Here is an 18,069-nt window from a genome sequence, read left to right on the forward strand (position 1 = left end):
CTCATAGCATCCTGCTCACAGATGGGAAGAATCCTCTGCACCTGATGAGCGGAGGGGGACTGAGTAAGATGGCCAAAAATCACAGCCGTAAGTGGTAGCGTTTTATCTAAAATCAATATACAGTGCAAACAGGAAGTTGTCAGGTTTAGACCACCAACCATTTATAGTGTTTTGCTTCAACCCAATCCCCCACCAACCATTTGCAGTGCTTTTGCTTCAACCCAAACCCCCACCAACCATTTGCAGTGTTTTTGCTTCAACCCAAACCCCCACCAATCATTTGTAGTGTTTTTACTTCAACCCAAACCCCCACCAACCATTTGCAGTGCTTTTACTTCAACCCAACCCCCACCAACCATTTGCAGTACTTTTACTTCAAACCAACCACATTTTCATTTTCAAACCACATTAAGGGCACTCAAGGTCAGTAAAACCACACTCACAGTTTAGTTGACATGTGTTCAGTGTTATTCACAGCTCAGACTGAGAGACATGACCCTCTCACTTCCCCCATCTTGCAGAGTGACTGAGGCACAACACTTCCGGGTTTTATAGTCCCTCCCCCCTCCCACCAGCAAGAGCAGCAGAGAGAATCTCAACATTTTTTAAACATTAATAACTCTTTTATTTTTCACCGATGGGAAAAATCCTCTTGTCCTGCTCAGCGGAGGGGGACTAAGAGGGCCAAAAATCACAACCGTAAGTAGCAGCGTTTTTTCTAAAATCATGAAACAGAAAAACAGGAAGTGGTCAAGATCAGACTTTTAGTAATATAGATTTAAATGTTAAAGATGAGATTTATTCAGTTCAGTTCTTTCTTGTTGCGTCTCTTGTTGCGTTTTGCTGCTCACTGCGTCTCAATGTCTCTTTGCTGTTTATGAAAAAAAAGACACGCAATTTTAATATAGAGACATTATTGAGTGGTCAAACTTTAACTTGAAGGAAATCTGAGAATTTACCTCAGAAGTCATCATTCAACCAAGCACGCGTTTACTGACAACATTCTTGGTCGATGTTCCATCCTTCAGGAAAAATTTGACATTTTCCTTCATCTTTCTTCGGCTAAGAGCCACATATAGTTGTCCATGCTGAAATACCGGTTTCTCGAGGGATATCAACACTTTCTCCATGGTTTGTCCTTGCGCTTTATGGATCGTCATAGCAAAACTTGACTGAATCGGGAATTGGCTCCGCTGAAGGGGAATGTCTTTGCATTCTGTCAAATTGAGCGTTGTCCTAGGAATGAGAACAATATCATCTTTGAAGGCTCCCATGTTGATTCTCGCAACGATCAGATTATTGTGTAGCTCTTCCACAATCAGCCTTGTTCCATTGCATAACTTTGGGGTTTCTATGTTACTCATTAACATGATCGGGGATCCTTTATTCAACTCCAATTTAAGTGGTGGTAGTCCGGAGGTTTGTGGCGATATGTTTTCGATTGAAGCCTTTCCTTAATTAATTAGTCTGTCTAAAGTAAGTATTAAAAATTCCATGGCTTTAATAAGGCAGTTGTTTTGAAGAAATAGATAGCATGCTTGGGGGATAAAACCCGATATGCTGTGATGGTGAAGTTCCTGCGGAATTTAATAACAGGGCCTTGCTCTGGTTATCTTCTTTCTTTCTGGCCTATATGCTGGTTAGATGCACAGCATTGTGAAGAAGCTTGTGACAGAAGCCCACAGCTGAGTGCAGCAACGGAGCATCGGGAAAACTGCAACATTTCCAGTGAGCTTGATACAACGCGACCTGAAGGGGGAGGGGGAGAGAAAAATTGTGGGAAAATTGGGGTTTGGGAAAAATGAATCAACTGTGACAAGAAACTGATGATCAGCGGATTGATAGATAGAATCATACAGCATGGAAACAGGCCCTTCAGCCCAATTTTCCCATGCCGACCAAGATGTCCCATCTACACTAGTCCCACCTGTCTGTTTGTTTCAGTTTGGAGGTGGTTGGGAGGTTGAGTCATGCAAGATTATTACTGCCCTATCTAGCTGCATTCATACAACTGAAACCATTCCAACAAGCTTCATCCATGTGGCTGCTCACTCTCAAGCCCTGGCAATACCTGGCCGGCCAATATTCTGAGTCTGATGATGACAATTAATAAATTAACTGTCTCTTCCACTTTGACGCTGCTCCCGCAACCAACCGAGTGATTCAAGCCTCGGCCTGCTGAAGATTCACAAAGGAACAACACTTCCATTGGAGAACACTGCAGAGCAATTAAGAGATTAAGGAAGACAAATTGCTGTTGGAGACCTGGTGCTGGCCATGTCATCAATACTGGGCTGCACTACTTCCCCATCAGAATCAAAACATGCAGCCATTCCTCTGGCCCTCTAGTTGACCCATTCCCCCAGATTGGGTCTGAAGAAGGGTCTTGAGCCGAAACATCACCTATTCCTTCTCTCCAGAGATGCTGCCTGTCCTGCTGTTACTCCAGCTTTTTGTATCTACCCCCAGATTGCATGTCAGTTTAATTTACAAAGGTAGGTAGTTGTCAGTGAATTTTGTGCTATTTGTCTCTTGTTGTGATTGTCATGCTCAAGAAGATTGTGTGTTTGAGACATGAGGCTTGCAGAAGGTCGGTTAGTGATTGCTAGTAAAAGTCCTGGTTAGACTTGTTGTTAGGAGGTGAGTGATGGGCATGTGGTGAACTGAGCAGTGTATGAAATCAGTAATGCAGTTCGTACGATAAGAAATCTGAAGTCACTTGTGTGAGGGTACTACATTTCTTGAAACACTACATGCAGAGCTTGAGCACTTGCTGCTTGGCATTAACTATGGCTCACCATTTTCATTATTATCCACAGACTGTTATGTCTAGCTAATGAACAAGCATGCAACTCAATGACTGAACATTTGCAATTAGAGGATTCCAGTCAACTGCCACTTATTTATTGTTCAACACAATCCTCGCATGCATATCATGGATTGGAATTGAGTCCATTACAAGACCAGTAATATTAGAGGGAGTGAGACATTGGGCTAAAGATTCTCTACATTGAACATCCTCATGCCTTTATACCCCTAGTGAATCCCAGAATAAATTACATGTAATGCTTTACATTATAAAACACATCCAATCAGAGTTATTGAACTTTTGATTATTTATGGTATTCTTTGAAGTGGTCTTTACCTCAGAATACAATTCTCTGTTTTTTAGAGGTGGGAAAGATCTTAGCTTGAAAAAGCTGCTACCAGATAGGCTTTTTAGTTTTGTTGAGAGATGCAATGGGGAAACAGCCCTTCGGTCCACCAAGACCGCATCGACCAACAATTCCCGTACACTAGTACTATGCTGCACACTTGGGGACAATTTTTACCAAAGCCGATTAACCTACAAACCTGTATGCCTTTGGAGTGTGAGAGGATACTGGAGGATCCGGAGAAAACCCAGCAGTCATGGGGAGAATGTACAAACTCCGTACAGACAGAACCTGCAGTCAGGATCGAACCCGGATCTCTAGTGCTGTAAGGCAGCAACTCTACCGCTGCGCCACTGTGGCACCCTTGAGGCTTGAAGATAAAAAATAATCCTCAGTTACTTGCACTACACATACAATACAGTAACGATTGTGTGATGCACTTTACTATCAATTCACTTTAGTTCCATCAATTTCAGAATGCAGATTGGGTCTTTGTTTAATATCTCTTCCAAAAGACAACCACCTCAATCAAAGCAGATTCCCTAGGTACGCCAGCTAGATATTGGCTTAATATTTAAAGATTATAAAGAGTTTATTTTTGTAACCACATACAATCGGGAGATATTGAACTTTTGATTATTTATGATACTATTTGAAGTGTTAACATAAGAAGGTTTTTACCTCAGAATACGATTTTTTGATTTTTAGAGGTGGGATAGATCTTACTTAGTGCAATATAATGTTTATTTTACCTAAGATGTGGTGTTTGATCTCAGTTTTAAAGCCTTCATAGCAATTAATTTTCACAGTGTTGAATACTGTGGTAACATCAATTGAAAAATAATTATGTAAAGAAAATATCAATATGTTATCATTGAGAGACTTTCATGCCTGACACGCAGCTATCAATTATTAATCAGCAGATAACTATTAAAGTTACATTATCTCTTTTGCTAATAGTTGAACGTGAAAATATTAAGGTTAATTACCTAATTGCGATTGAGAAATAACTGAATTTTCAGCTCAGTGGTGTGCAGGCAGCCCCCAGGTTACAACAGGGAAATTAAACAAAAATCCTGAGAAATTTTTATAATCTAAACTGTTCGTAAGTGGGAAATTAACAAAAATAGTGTATCGAAGAGGATCACAAAACAGTTATGACAGGGCGGCATGGTGGCGCAGTGTAGAATTGCTGCCCTACAGCACCAGAGACCCGCGTTCGATCCTGACTACGGATTCTATCTATACAGAGTATGTACGTTCTCCCCATTACTTGCGTGGGTTTTCTCCAGGGTCGCCTGTTTCCTCCAACACTCCAGAGACCTGCAGGTTTGCAGGCTAATTGGCTAGGCATAGTTGTAAATTGCCCCCCCTAGAGTGTGTAGGATAGTGTTAGTATGTGGGGATTGCTGGTCGGCGTAGACTCGGTGGCCGAAAGGCCTGTTTCCGTGCTATATCTCTAAACTAAATTAAACTAAAAGAAGAGCAAGCAGGCATGCAAAAAGCAGCCACCAGCCAGTCCACCTCCCCCAATTGTTATTACTGGAAGAGAAGACACATGGAAATGCTCTGTTCCCATCCAACAGAAGATCAGAGGTTGCTTACAGCCCTGCAGCAGCCGGCAAATCCATCCCCATCCATGCTGCAGATCTCACAAACGTTTATTCCCAGGTATGGGACGTCCATAAGTTGGATGTTTGTAACCCAGCGAGGATCTGTAGAACAAACGGGTGAATGGCCAGTCACTGGAACATATTGGATTGTCACTACAATTTTCACAGATAAAGGTCGGATTATTTTCTCCTGTTTTTTGTTTTATCATTACCCTGGTGTTCAGGGCTTCGGAATCCAAGTCAGTGAAATACATTGTAATTGGGATTCAAGGGCCATGATTCCATCAATAAAAACAAAGAGGGGGTGCCAAAGTAAGTACCATTAGTGATCACATGATAAAACATAATAAATCATAGGGAAATGCACCAGTAACAATAATTGAAATGTGCCTCACCAAAAAGCTGCAAGGCCCATTTATCAATGAAATATGAGCAAAATATCACATCATAGTTTGCTGCATTATAAATGTGACTATTAGTCCATTACCTTTCAGTGTATAGAGGTAAACTGCTTCACAAAACATTGATGCGATACTTTTGAGGTTAATTGCAAATTAATGCATGAAGCACCAATGGTTAATGGTTACGTTTGTCGCATTTCTTTACTCATGTATAGGCCAACATACATTCTATGTAATAACACACTCTGGCAGCAGTTTCTGTTCAACAAAATGGTTTAAAGAGACGAATCTGTAATTGTTAAAGAATAAATTAATGTGCAGTGACAAGGGCACCATATGATTCAATGTGAAATAATTCAGAACGCCACATATACCATATGTGTATTGCAAGTCAACTTTCAGGGTATTTTTGGAAGATACTGTCAAGATAAAAAGAGGAGGAAGAAGGGACTTGTTACCATTTTTACACCAGTGCTTTTGTCTAATAAAATTAGACTTGGTATAATTTGACACTTACTAAATGTTATTCTTGAAGGAATGAATTTGTAAAACATAACACAATACATACTAATGGAATATTATTTTCCTTTCATTATCTAAAGCTTTTATGGGGAAAATTATTTTAACCTAAGAAGCAGTGCTCCTAAAATTAACATCCTCAAAATGTAGGGTGACTGAAATACTTAGGTAACTTCTACATAGGTTTCTATAATAGTAATAAACAGGAGTATTTTTTAAAGTTTAAATGGACTGCTGCAGTTTGCTGAGCCAAAATCGGCCACACTGATTAGCTCTATGACACAATGACTCTAAAATGGTATGCCTAAATCTGCTCTGATCTTTCTGCTGTAGAATATTATGGAGAAGAACTAATGAAATTCATCATGCATAGGTGCCACATGGGAAGCAAATTATTCAGTCAGTTATTGTCTATGATAATGTCCATGTGATTAAACATAATTTTCCAAACATTTAGTTGCTGTGGAAACTACCAAGAAATGTTGCTGAGTTAAATAGAAAGGTTTTAATAATAATAATAATAATATCTTTTATTGTCATTGCACATCAGTGCAACGAGATTTAGTATGCAGCATAAGCTTCCATTCCATTTAAAGCACCTTATGAAATGTGCTGTGGTTCATTTCAATACAAAAATCATGGCAATACTTACATTCTGAATGGATGTATGGTATATTCTTGGGACTGCTGGCTCGTTACCCTCTGACACAAGTGGGTGGGGCAGATAAAAATTAACAATGTCTATCACATTCCTGTAGCTATTTCCATACTGCTGCATAACTTTGCCCCAAGTGAAGCAGAAATTCCAGTTTCATAAATAAACAATACTTTTGCCATCATTCTACAAACCTTACGGTGACAAAAAATATCCAGTTCCATGGAGATTAATGGAATAATTAGTTTTGAACACTTGAGGCTGTGGGTTGGGTGGGGAAGAGTGGTGAGGAAGGGTGCATTCTGTACAATTCGGTTGATCTAAAAAGTAAGTACATCCTTCAACCCTAAAAGATGCACAGATGCACAGAATCTCTTGCCCAGACTAGGTGAATCGAGGACATATGTAGGTTTAAGGTGATGGGGAAAATATTTAATAGGAATCTGAGCGGTACCTTTTCCACACTGTATCACTCTATGACTCTAAAAGACCTTCAGTAATCTGTGCCTTGACTGTTCTGCTTTTGTTCCTTCTATTTTACTCCAAAGGAATCAGTCATATTGTTTTTTAATTCAATTGACAGCCTTTTAGGATTGAGTTTTATATTTTCAATACTGTTAGTGTGTAAAAGTAATTTTGTGTTTCCCTTCCAGAGGAAAGTCTACCCTATCGCTTCATAGATGGGAAAATGGTGAGTGGGGGTAAATTGCAATTTTAAGAGATTTTAAACCAGTTCTCTGGGGGGTATGATGATCTACTACAGAACAAAAGTTGAATCTACAGCAACGCATATCGATAGAAACAAAATTACATTTCAGTGAGCTGGGGAAATAATAATTTGAAGCTACAGTTTGCCTGATATGAGTGTATGAAACAGGTAAAAGTTTTACATTAGGCCCCACTGATGTCGATGAGCCATGAAATCACAAGGCTTTTGGCTCATGCCCATAGGGTGTGTCTTAAAGAACAATGGACACTTGCTACTGGAATTCAATCATGTTACTTACTGAATACAGACAATAAAAGCTCACAAACTGATAAAAGTGGTTAACAATAAATCTTAATATTTGAACCATGAGGTAAACCTATTTCCAGAACCATTTTCTGGTGCTTCATGATTTTTCTTTCCTAAAAATAACATAATAAGGTCTATCCTCTGAAATGTTATTCATTTTACTAATGTCAGTGAAGGTGACAGGTATATTCATCACAGTCATCTACAATGAGTTTTTAAAAAATTGCATTCAAATCTTTAAATTCAGAACTTTAATTTAGCCTTTGCTATTTCTATTTATCTGTTTTGGCAGCCATAAAAATTGTTGTGCACAATTACTTAATTGGAGATTAAGTATTATTGGTAACATTACGAACTGATGACTTCAAATCGGAAAACATCTGTGAAAGAGGAACAGAGTTAATGTTTCAGATCCAATATCCTTTGTCAGAACCTGAAATGTTAACTCTTTTTGCAGCCAGTTGTAGCATTCTAAACATTTCAACCACTTTTTCATTAACCATATCTATTTTTTAATCATTTACTTGAACTTCAATGTCAGATGTTAAAAAAAAAAGTATTTTTTTGCTCACTATATTCTGCTTGGGTAGCTTGCAACCTATCAGAATGAACATTGAATTCTCTAATTTTAGGTCACTAACCAGGAAATCCCCCCCCCCCCCCGCCCCCCTTCCTTTTCCCATCCTCCTCTCCTCCCTGTGCCCCAGCTAGACTTGTGCCCATTTCTCTCCTTTCGCCACCCCTTCCACCTATACTCCTTCCTGTGGTTTCACTATTTGTATCTCTTCTATCCGTATCTCACACCTTTTGTCTTTTCATCTCTGGCCTATGTCCAATCATCTACCTATCAACCCCCCCCCCCCCCCTTACCTGTATTCACCTATCACTCGCCAGGTTTTACCTGCCTTTCCTCTAGTCCAGTTTTCTTCCCCCACCTTCCCCACTGATTCTGCCTGATCCACTAAGATACTCCAGCACTTTGTGTCTTTTTTAAAGAACTAATTGTCATTTGCCAAAGGGACTTACACATTTCTGCCACCCTCAGCCCTGAAGGATCTTGCCCAGGCTTTTAGATTACGTCCCTTCATCTACAACTCTACAAAGGGTAGAAATCATTTTCTTCTGTCTGCCTGAACAGTTCTCCATGAAGAAAAAATAAGCAGAATGGGCCATTAGATTCTAGAATTTAAAAGAATCATAAATTATCTTATTAAAACCTTTAATAATTCTGAGGAATTTGATAGTGTAGGTGCAGGCCTAGATCCGGTAGAGTTTTAAATTGTTGGCTAGGGAAATGGAGTCAAGGCCATAATTACATTAGCCATCATGCCTTGATTGACAGTGTAACCTCAGGAAGTCAGATCAATGGCTCCAGAAAGTTTCATGTGACCAAAGGGCCATGTCAGATTTTGAAAATATAATCCCATTTAAAATTAAAGATTATTTATCTAGGGAAAGCGATATTAGGAATAGAAAGGGAAATCTAGTTGGAGAGAGCAATTAAGGTTGCAATAATTTCAAAAACAATCTCTGGACAAATCCAGGGCACGTATTATGGAAAGAGAACAAAGGTGGAAAACAAATATCACACTGCAGAACCACTGTCAGGAGATTCTGTTTAACAGCTTCACAGCAAAAATAATGACATGGCAGTGCATCAAGCATAATGAATAATCCAACTGCACCATTCAGACTTCCTAGCACAACTTTCAGGGTGCACTTACTAGGTGAATGCTGGATGTATAGTTTGAGGAACTGGCCAGACATGTTGGTTAAAGGATCGTATCTTCTGCATCCAATATCACCACATAATCCCGGGTTTTCTCCCTCCTTCTATTCGTCTACTTTGAAAATATGGCTTCTCCCCTCCCCAATCGCCTCTCCTCTATCTCAGATGATAGTTGGTGTCACCCTCCTCCAATCCCCTGTCCCCTTTATCATTTCTTCATCATATGCTTTCTTTACACTTCAAACTATATCCCCAATTTACTATGTGTAGGAAGGAACTGCAGATGCTGGTTTAAACCGAAGATAGACACAACATGCTGGAGTAACTCAGCGGGACAGGCAGCATCTCTGGAGAGAAGGAATGGGTGATGTTTCAAGTCGAGACCCTTCTTCAGAATGAAGAAGGGTCTCGACCCGAAAAGTGATCCATTCCTTCTCTCTTAGAGATGCTGCCTATACCGCTGAGTTACTCCAGCATTTTGTGTCTATCCCCAATTTACTATGTTCTCTCTCCAGTCTGATCACCTGTTCTTTTACTCTCGAGTTGCTTCCTCAATGTTCCCTTTCCAATCCCCTCTCCCTGCCGCAATCCCCTGACCCCCCCCCCCCCCAACCATGTAACTTTGATCACTTTTCCTCTCTTTATGTGCTCCCCTCCGTGATATCTTATCCTCTCTCCATTTCCAGTCTCTGCTCCTTTTTCTCTGAACTGTCTAAAGATTAATTTGCTCTTCACAGTCCCATCCACCCTCTAATCTTCTGCTCATTTCCCATATCCATGACCATCTGTCCTCACTGAACCCTCAATCCTGCCTCCCCCCACTCAGATTGTTTGTCCAATTTCCTCAGACTCTGAACATGCTGCAAGTTGACTGTCAATAGCCACTGCAAACTCCACTGCATTCAATGTGCATATCTGGCTCTGATACAGCCACAATGAAATTGAGGTTCCCAAACACATATGTGTGCCGAGAATAGTTAGTTGAAAGTGGCATCTCAGGTCGATAGGATGGTCAAAAAGGCTTTTGGCATGTTAGCCTTCATCAGTCAGAACATTGAGTATAGAAATTGGGAGATCATGTTGCAGTTGTATAAGATGTTGGTGAGGCTGCATTTAGAATATTGTGTTGTTTTGGGCACCATGTTATAGGAAAGATCTTGTCAAGCTAGAAAGGGTGCAGAGAAGATATACGAGGATGTTGCTAGGACTCGAGGGTCTGAGCTATAGAGAGAGGTTGTGCAGGCTAGAACTCTATTATTTGTAGCGCAGGAGAATGAGGCGTGATCTTATAGAGGTGTACAAAATCATGAGAGAAATAGATCAGGTAGATATACAGACTCTCTTGCTCAGAGTAGGGGCATCGAGATCCAGAGGACAGAGGTTTAATGTGAGGGGGGGGGGGGTGGGGGGGAGGGGGTGAAGATTTAATAGGAACCTGAGGGGGTACCTTTTTCACACAAAGGGTGGTGGGTGCATGGAATGAGCTGCCTAAGGAGGAGGTTATTGAGACAGGTTTAGAGAGATATGGGCCAAATGCAGGCAGGTTCGACAAGTGTAGATGGGAGATGTTGGCCGGTGTGGGCAAGTTGGTCTGAAAGGCCTGTTTCCGCGCTGTAAGACTCTATGACTCTATGACTAATAGTGAAAATGTTTCATGCCAGCATACACAGCAACTCCTAGGAGACCCGCTCAACTGTTAAGGATATGTTTGGGATAATAGTTGATCCTTTCGGAGATAATCCACGCGAAAATAGGAACTGTTCCAAAAGCTAGACTGGAATAATAAGGCCACACTGAATGGCGAGTTGGAAAGTGTAGCTGTAAATAGGAAGAGGGAAGTTTATATGGAGGGGCCATGACAAGGAAGACAATTAGAGCTATAAATTCAGAGAGAATTCATTCGTGAAAGTTCAGGTTGAAGTCATTGAGGATGTGAATTTGTTTGGTGCTGAAGTTGAGTATATTGAGAACATTGGTAATTGATGTTTGGGTCAGCACTTTTCTTCAGAGCCAACCCGAAACATTCTCTACCTATGTTCCCCAGAGATGCTGCTTGACCCACTGACTTACTCCAGCACTTTGTGTCTTTTTTTGTAAACCGGCATCTGCAGTTCCTCGCATCTCCATGGCAATAAGCGAAATTGATCTAGAGGGAATGAGACTGATGGAAATGCTCTGAGCCTGCCTACTCAATGGGCTGAATGGGCATCCTCTGCGTTGAAAACATGAAAAAAATAAAAATAACACGTTTTTTAAAAAAAAGCATGATCTTCAGAGCAGCCACCACCACCAGAAGATTGGCTTTCTGTTTATTAACATAGATTGTGATTTTCATAGTTTAAGATGAACCTGTTAAAATTGAGTGTATGTGAGTGGATTTGCTGATTGACTTTGCTCAATCTATTTTTATTTTGCAGTTGCTTTGAGCAGATGCATCATTTAAAAAAAAACACGCCATACTTCCTCACTGCTAGTCTAAAGCTGTTGCCTTGAATATCGCTGGCAGCGCTCCCGCAGCCCTCCTTAAGCTATGCCAAGAGAAGTATAGACCCCAAGCAAACAGCTCCGCGCAAGCGTCCGCCGAAGACGTACACTGCAATTATTATTCATGTACGTAATTATCACGCGTTACAAATAAAATCGCTGTCAAAAGGGGAAGCGAGGTTGAGATCTGGAAGGCCCTTTGTATTTATTGATTTGCATTTATTCCAATGCAGTAAACCTCTTCCTCCAGGCTGCTTTGTGCAGTTCCGCCAACGCTTCTGCACGGGGATTTTCTCAGATACTTGGTGTGTTGGCATGTGGTGACGTTGCAAAGCTTTCACTAGCGAGGCTGCAGGAGTGAACGCTTGCTGGATACGCTGCAGCCAGCCAGCCAGGCTGACTGACTGACTGCAGCCTGCGAGGGACTGCTCCGGGGCTTGGTCTTTGCTTGAATGCTGCTGAGAGGAGAAACAAGTCGGGCCGGTGCTCAGTGAAGTGAGTCGTAACCTAAACTGAAGACTTCGTTTCTCGTCAATATGGTAAGTTAGAGAGTAAAAGTTAAAACTTCAAAGTTATGCTCTGGCCTAGTGCAATAATTAAATGTAAAGAATCAAGGGTGTATTTAAAAAGTGTGGAGTTACACCCTCACCAATGCGAAAGAAGGGGCTCCTTGTTCAAATGCGAATAACATTATGTCTGTACTTGTCTATGACATGCCTCAGTCATTCAGACTTATCTCATTCAGCAACTCCAGTAATTTATGTGTATGACTTGGTTGCAGAAAACGAGTCTTTTAATTTTCTGTCGCTTACATTACGTCTTGTAGTGTGTGTGTCCTCGTCGCCTCTAGAAGTTAACTACAAATACACAAGATAAACAGAGTGAATGTTTCAGGTTAATGATCCTACCTCAGAACCCTGATTAGGGGTCCTGGAGCTGACTGTAAACTGCTTCTCTTTTCACAAATGCTGTCTGATCTGCTGAAATTTTCCAGCCTATTCTATGTTCATTGCAATTTTTTATATGATTATTTGTGCATGGATATATGCAAGGGTTTGTGGTATGAATAAGTTGTAAAGTAGGTATTCTTTGAGGCTGGACCAATTAAGCCATGAATGCCTGATCATTATACTGAGATACTGCTTATTATAATTTTTAATAGTTAAGTCACCTGACATAAATGCATGGTTAAGTAGATGTATGTCATGATCAAATCATATGATTGTATTTAAAGGTTGGAGCAAATGTGAATACAAGTGAAAAGATACAAGTGAATCCTTTGGATAGGCTGTAACAAATTGCAGTGAAATATTGGATTTTGGAAGTGATTGTGCCTTGTACAAATGATTGAAGTCAGGCTGATTTTCTTGATTTAGATTTGTGTTATGAATATCTCAAAGACAGACATGATCGCTGGGCTTGTATATCTGTTACATGGTAGTTTTAAAAATATCGCTGGTAATTTATTTTCTCCATGTGTGCAGAATTATCAAAATTTGAAACAATGCGGACTGCCCTGCTGAGTTACTGCAGCACTATGTTTTGCTCAAGATTCTAGAATTAGCAGTTCCTTGTTTCGCTCAGTTAAAAGATTGAACTAATTACAGCTTAATACAATGTTAACTTGCAACACTTTATTTGTTGCATCTATTAGTTAACATTTAAGGATGAACAGAACAATGATTTTTAGAATGTATCTAATTCCATATCTGAACATCCCCTAACGTGGTGCCATATAGGTAAATGCTGAACCATGTTTACTATTTCTCAATACAGGTCTTCCCCAGCTTATGAATGCCCAGCTTGTACATGTGATGAGAGTTGGGGAGACCAGCGAGATGGATTTGCTGAGTGCTAAAGCCATCTTCTAGTTGGGAAAAACTGTTTGCAACCACGTTTCTGAATTGCAAACTATTCAGTTATGAACAGTTCTCAGGAATGGAACCATGCTGGACCTTGGGGAGAACCTGTAACAATTACAATCCTTCAAGTAAATTCTTGCTTCTCTTGGGGTGAAGAACTTAAGTAGTGGCTACCTTCCCACAATCCTGCCCAGAACAAGGATAAATCATTGAATATTAGAGACCTACTATGTGTAAACTTGTGGAGCCTTCATCTGTTTCTTATTCAATATATTATGTTGCAGAAATTAAGACAGAAAGCTCAAGTTTCTTTTGATGTCAGACATCTGAAAACTTATTCCCGTAGTGGAATGAGATTGTGACCATTCTCTGGGTAGAATAAGCACCTTGCTTTCTCTCTATGCTCTCAAACCTGCTCTCCCTTTAAAAATAACCTGGTCAAGTTAATATCCTCTGTCTGCTGCTGTTTAGAGAGAAACTATTACAGTAAGACATAGAATATTGTTGTCGTAGTGAACAACTTTAACTTTCCCCTAATCGAGGACTTACTCAGTGTAAAAGGCTTGTATGGGACAGTATTTGTAAGTATTCACGAGGGTTTCCTAAAACAGTATGTAGACAGTCCAACTCGAAGAGGGACCATATTGGAACTGGTTTTGGGAAATGAGCCTGGACTTGTAACTGGTGTTTCAACAGAAGAGTATGAAGTATCACAAGGCTCCATTACTCTGTCCATTGATTTCTTCCTACATCCCAAGGTTTTCAGGTTAATTGGCCTCTGTAAATTACCCCTAATGTGTGGGAAGTGGTGAAGAAAGTGGAATAACATAGAACTAGTGTGAATGGGTGGTCGCATGAACTCGGTGGGCCGAAGGGTCTGTTGCAGGCTGTATCTCATTAAAAACCTTAGCGTTCCCAATAGTTTGTCTATTCCTTTTTTTTTTCCAGGATGGAGATTTTTTTAACTTCTCTTCCCATAATCTGCCATCAATCTGAAGGTCTCGACCCGAAACGTCACTGTTCCTTCTCTCCAGAGATGCTACCTGTCCCGCTGAGTTACTCCAGCATTTTATATCTACCTTTGGTTTAAACCAGCATATGCAGTTCTTTCCTACACATTTTGTCTGCTCCACTGTGAAATCTCCTCAAGGTATGTCTACTTTGAAGACGTTCTCCTCTCTCCGACGAGAGTTCAGCCATCAGTCTGAAGAATGGTCTCGACCCGAAATGTCACCCACTCCTTCTCTCCAGAGATGCTGACTACCCTTGCTGAGTTACTCGAGCATTTTGTGTCCACCTGCAATTGAAAACCTATTTGATATCCAAATTCCACTAGTTCTGATGACGAGGTTAGTGCACTGAACTAAAATCTGTTCTTTCTCCATGGATGTGTATTTCCAGTATTCTCTTTTTTTAAATTTCAGATATCCATCAGCTGAAGCATTTTGCTTTTAAATAACATTGATACTTTTGGGAGCAAAGAAGATTTGGTGGAGATGATCCCAACTGACTGGGTAAGTAGACTCAAAATGCTGGAGTATCTCTGCGGGACAGGCAGCATCTCTGGAGAGAAGGAATGGGTGACGTTTCTGGTCGAGACCCTTCTTCAGAGAGAAGCTTCGTCAATGAATCAATGTTTAAGGGACACTCATTTTAAAATTGGGACAAAGTATAGAACTGGGATGCGGGTAAAACTTCCGCACATATATCCCCCGTGGTACCTTTTTTAGAACTAGAACGAGTGAGAGTAGCTTGCACGCACAGCCCATTTCTCCTTCATTGAAACTGGGAGTTTAGCATCTGGAGATCTTGCTGTATTCACCCAGCCTGGCCAGTCCATCCTTGCTCAAGTATGTTCCCCTTTGGTTTAGTCTTTGTGCATCATATATCCCTCTTAGTTGAGAGGATACATTAAGACTATGCAATTTCATTAGCAGTACTGTGCAAGTCTGAGCAAAATTCAGTATGACTAGCTATCTGCTCTCGCCTCCCTCACTGCTTATTCTGTATTTGGTGACCCTATGGCCATATTGTTAGTGTCTTCCCTCTCAACACTGTATTGACTGTCTCAAAAATTCTGACTACCTTCATGATTATTGAAAATGTACTTGTTTGACATGTACTTTCTAACATCACATCCTGGTTCACCCTCACCTCTGTCAAAGACAAATCAAAGCTTTCCCGGATCATTAATCAAGCAAGCAAAATAACTGGCAAAACTCAAAATCAATTATCAGTACTCCACACCCAGGCAGTTAAAAGGAAAGCCAACCTCATTACACAGGATCCCACCCACCCCCTGCACAAGTCCTTCCAACTTCTGCCATCAGGCCGCCGATATAAAGTCCCCCTATCCAAGAAAAACATCCACAAAAACTCATTCATACCCATTGCCATAAACAGTTTAAATAAAAAATGAACAAGGGACAAATTAACCCTGACGCACTGTCACTTTACACGTATCCACAACTTTTATCTTGTCTATATTTACAGTTTTTAATCTTTATACTTGCTTTTAAGATCTATACACACTGTGTGTGCTCGCAGAAATCTGTGTTGTATGACTGCTTATCAGTACATTGTCCTGGTTGTATGTTGAGCCACGTCAAATAAGATTTTCTGTTACGACAGACAATAAAGTTTTCTGAATCTGAATCTGAAGTTCTAGAAGGCACCTAGCTATCAGTGGGTTAATTAGATTTGGTGTTAATTTACATCCCAGATGACACTCGTGGTGCAGAAAGTAGTGTCTTTGTTCATTTACTGAATCCCTCATTTAATCAATACTTGGTTAGTACTATGCTGTGAAAGTCGGCGTGAAGCAGTCAGCTGCTATTTGTCATGCTCAGTTTTATCTGGCTGGCACTTTCTGTGGTACAGTAGCTATAATTTCATGGAATATCTTCCGGTGCAGGAAAGCCTGGGACCAAGACATTTGATCACAAATTTTTTCCCCAACATTAAGCAGATCAAAATGTATTGCACCCCTCCCCACAGTAGAAAGCTATTACAATCATTTCTACGTCAAATTGCACCACTCAGAAAATCCAACTGGGCACTTCCTGTTGTGAATCAACTTGCATTGATCAGACATATTCTGCATCAGATAATGCATGTTTGTAGGATACGATACAAATGCAAATTCACTTTACTTAAGAGAGGGAAAACTGGTAGGATTAAGGTGGGATACAGATGTGAGATGAAGACCAATTAAAAATGTTTAATTTTAGAATCTTATGCAATTACACATTGAAGGAATAAAACACCACACTTACAATTTTTTTGAGGTTATTTGGCAGAATTGAAAATGTACCCAGTTTTTTCACTTACACACGGAACAGCCAAGCCCCATTCACTCTTTGAACTGACAATTATTAGGGGAGCATGTATCATGTCATATCACTGTCCTTTTATGTATTATAGTCTCAGAGAGAGATACTTGTAAAACTTCTGAAGGAGGGCAGCTACTTTCCAATTTCTGTTAACTCCAAGTGGACGCTAACATTTGTGGATTGCCGTCTCATTGACCAAAGGAAATAACTTATCTGCAATGTGAGCGGGCTATGTAACTATCCTGGTTAAATGCATCAAAAGATGTTGATCTTTAACTACAAGTGTTAATTCTGTTCCAACATTCATTAAAGGTGAAGAGGGAAAAGATAGAAAGTGATAGAATGAACAATTAAATAATGCAAGAGCAGACAGCATGAGCTTCAGCAGATATATAAAAAGAGATAGAGTAGCTAAATTAAAAGGCACATTTTGCAAAATGAATCTGGGGAATTTATAATGGAAAATGGGGAAGTGGCAAGGATTCTATGCAATTGTTTCATGGTTGAAGCCACAAAAACATTTCAATATTAATGGATGATTGATGGACTAGAGGGAGGGAAGCCCTTTAAAAAAAAAAAACAAAATGGACTGGACAATCAAAAGGAGCAGATAACCAAAACTCCACCGGTCCTAATGACCTGCAACCCAGAGTAATAAAGAAAGTGGCTGCACAGATAGTGAATGCACCAGTTATCACCTGGATTATGAAGAAATCCAATAAGATTGGGGGGGGGGGAAAGGAGACATGCAGGAAACCATTGGGGCAGCACAGAACAGGCTCTTCAGCTCAACACGTCCATGCCGACCAAGATGCCCATCTGCACAGCTCCCATTTTCCTGTGTTTGACCCAAATCCCTCAACTATTTCTATGCGTGTACATAGTCAAATGTCTGTTAACTGTTTTATTGTACCTGCCACAACCACCTCCTCTGGCAGATGGTTCATATTTGTACCACCCTCTGTGTGAAAAAGCTGCACCTCGGAGAGGCCGTTTAGAGTCGTGACTTCCAACCCCACTCCCGACTTGCATAGTTGTCCAGCGGGCCCTTCACTCACCGCACGGTCCAGGGACACAGATGTTGTTGCGGTTCACGTTTAGCCCCTTGTGACAGCTCTTTCTTCAGACCGCCACCGACAGAACACGCTCTGTCACAATGGGGTTCCCTCTCATCTCCCTGCTGCTTTTTTGCTGTCGGCGGTAGCTTTTTCCAGTCGCTCAACCGCTGCCACCTACCTCTCCCGTCACCCTGCCCAGTCTACCTCTTCCCCCTCCGCATCCTTCCCCTCCATCTCTCCTGGAGC

General features: G+C 40.7%; 1 protein-coding gene across 2 annotated transcripts in view; it reads left to right on the plus strand.

Moving 5' to 3' along the window:
• The first annotated feature begins 11,718 nt into the window (after positions 1-11,718).
• Positions 11,719-18,069, plus strand: part of LOC116984662 (uncharacterized protein C11orf24 homolog) — a 38,747-nt gene continuing 32,396 nt past the window's right edge. Inside the window, exons 1-2 of one of the 2 annotated variants that reach the window (XM_033038951.1) lie at positions 11,719-12,110; positions 14,858-14,947. The gene's annotated coding sequence lies outside the window, so the exon portion shown is untranslated. The remainder of the gene's footprint in view (positions 12,111-14,857; positions 14,948-18,069) is intronic. The other variant, XM_033038952.1, reaches the window with a different exon arrangement.

Source organism: Amblyraja radiata, chromosome 20 (assembly GCF_010909765.2).
Source record: "Amblyraja radiata isolate CabotCenter1 chromosome 20, sAmbRad1.1.pri, whole genome shotgun sequence".
Lineage (NCBI taxonomy): Eukaryota > Metazoa > Chordata > Chondrichthyes > Rajiformes > Rajidae > Amblyraja > Amblyraja radiata.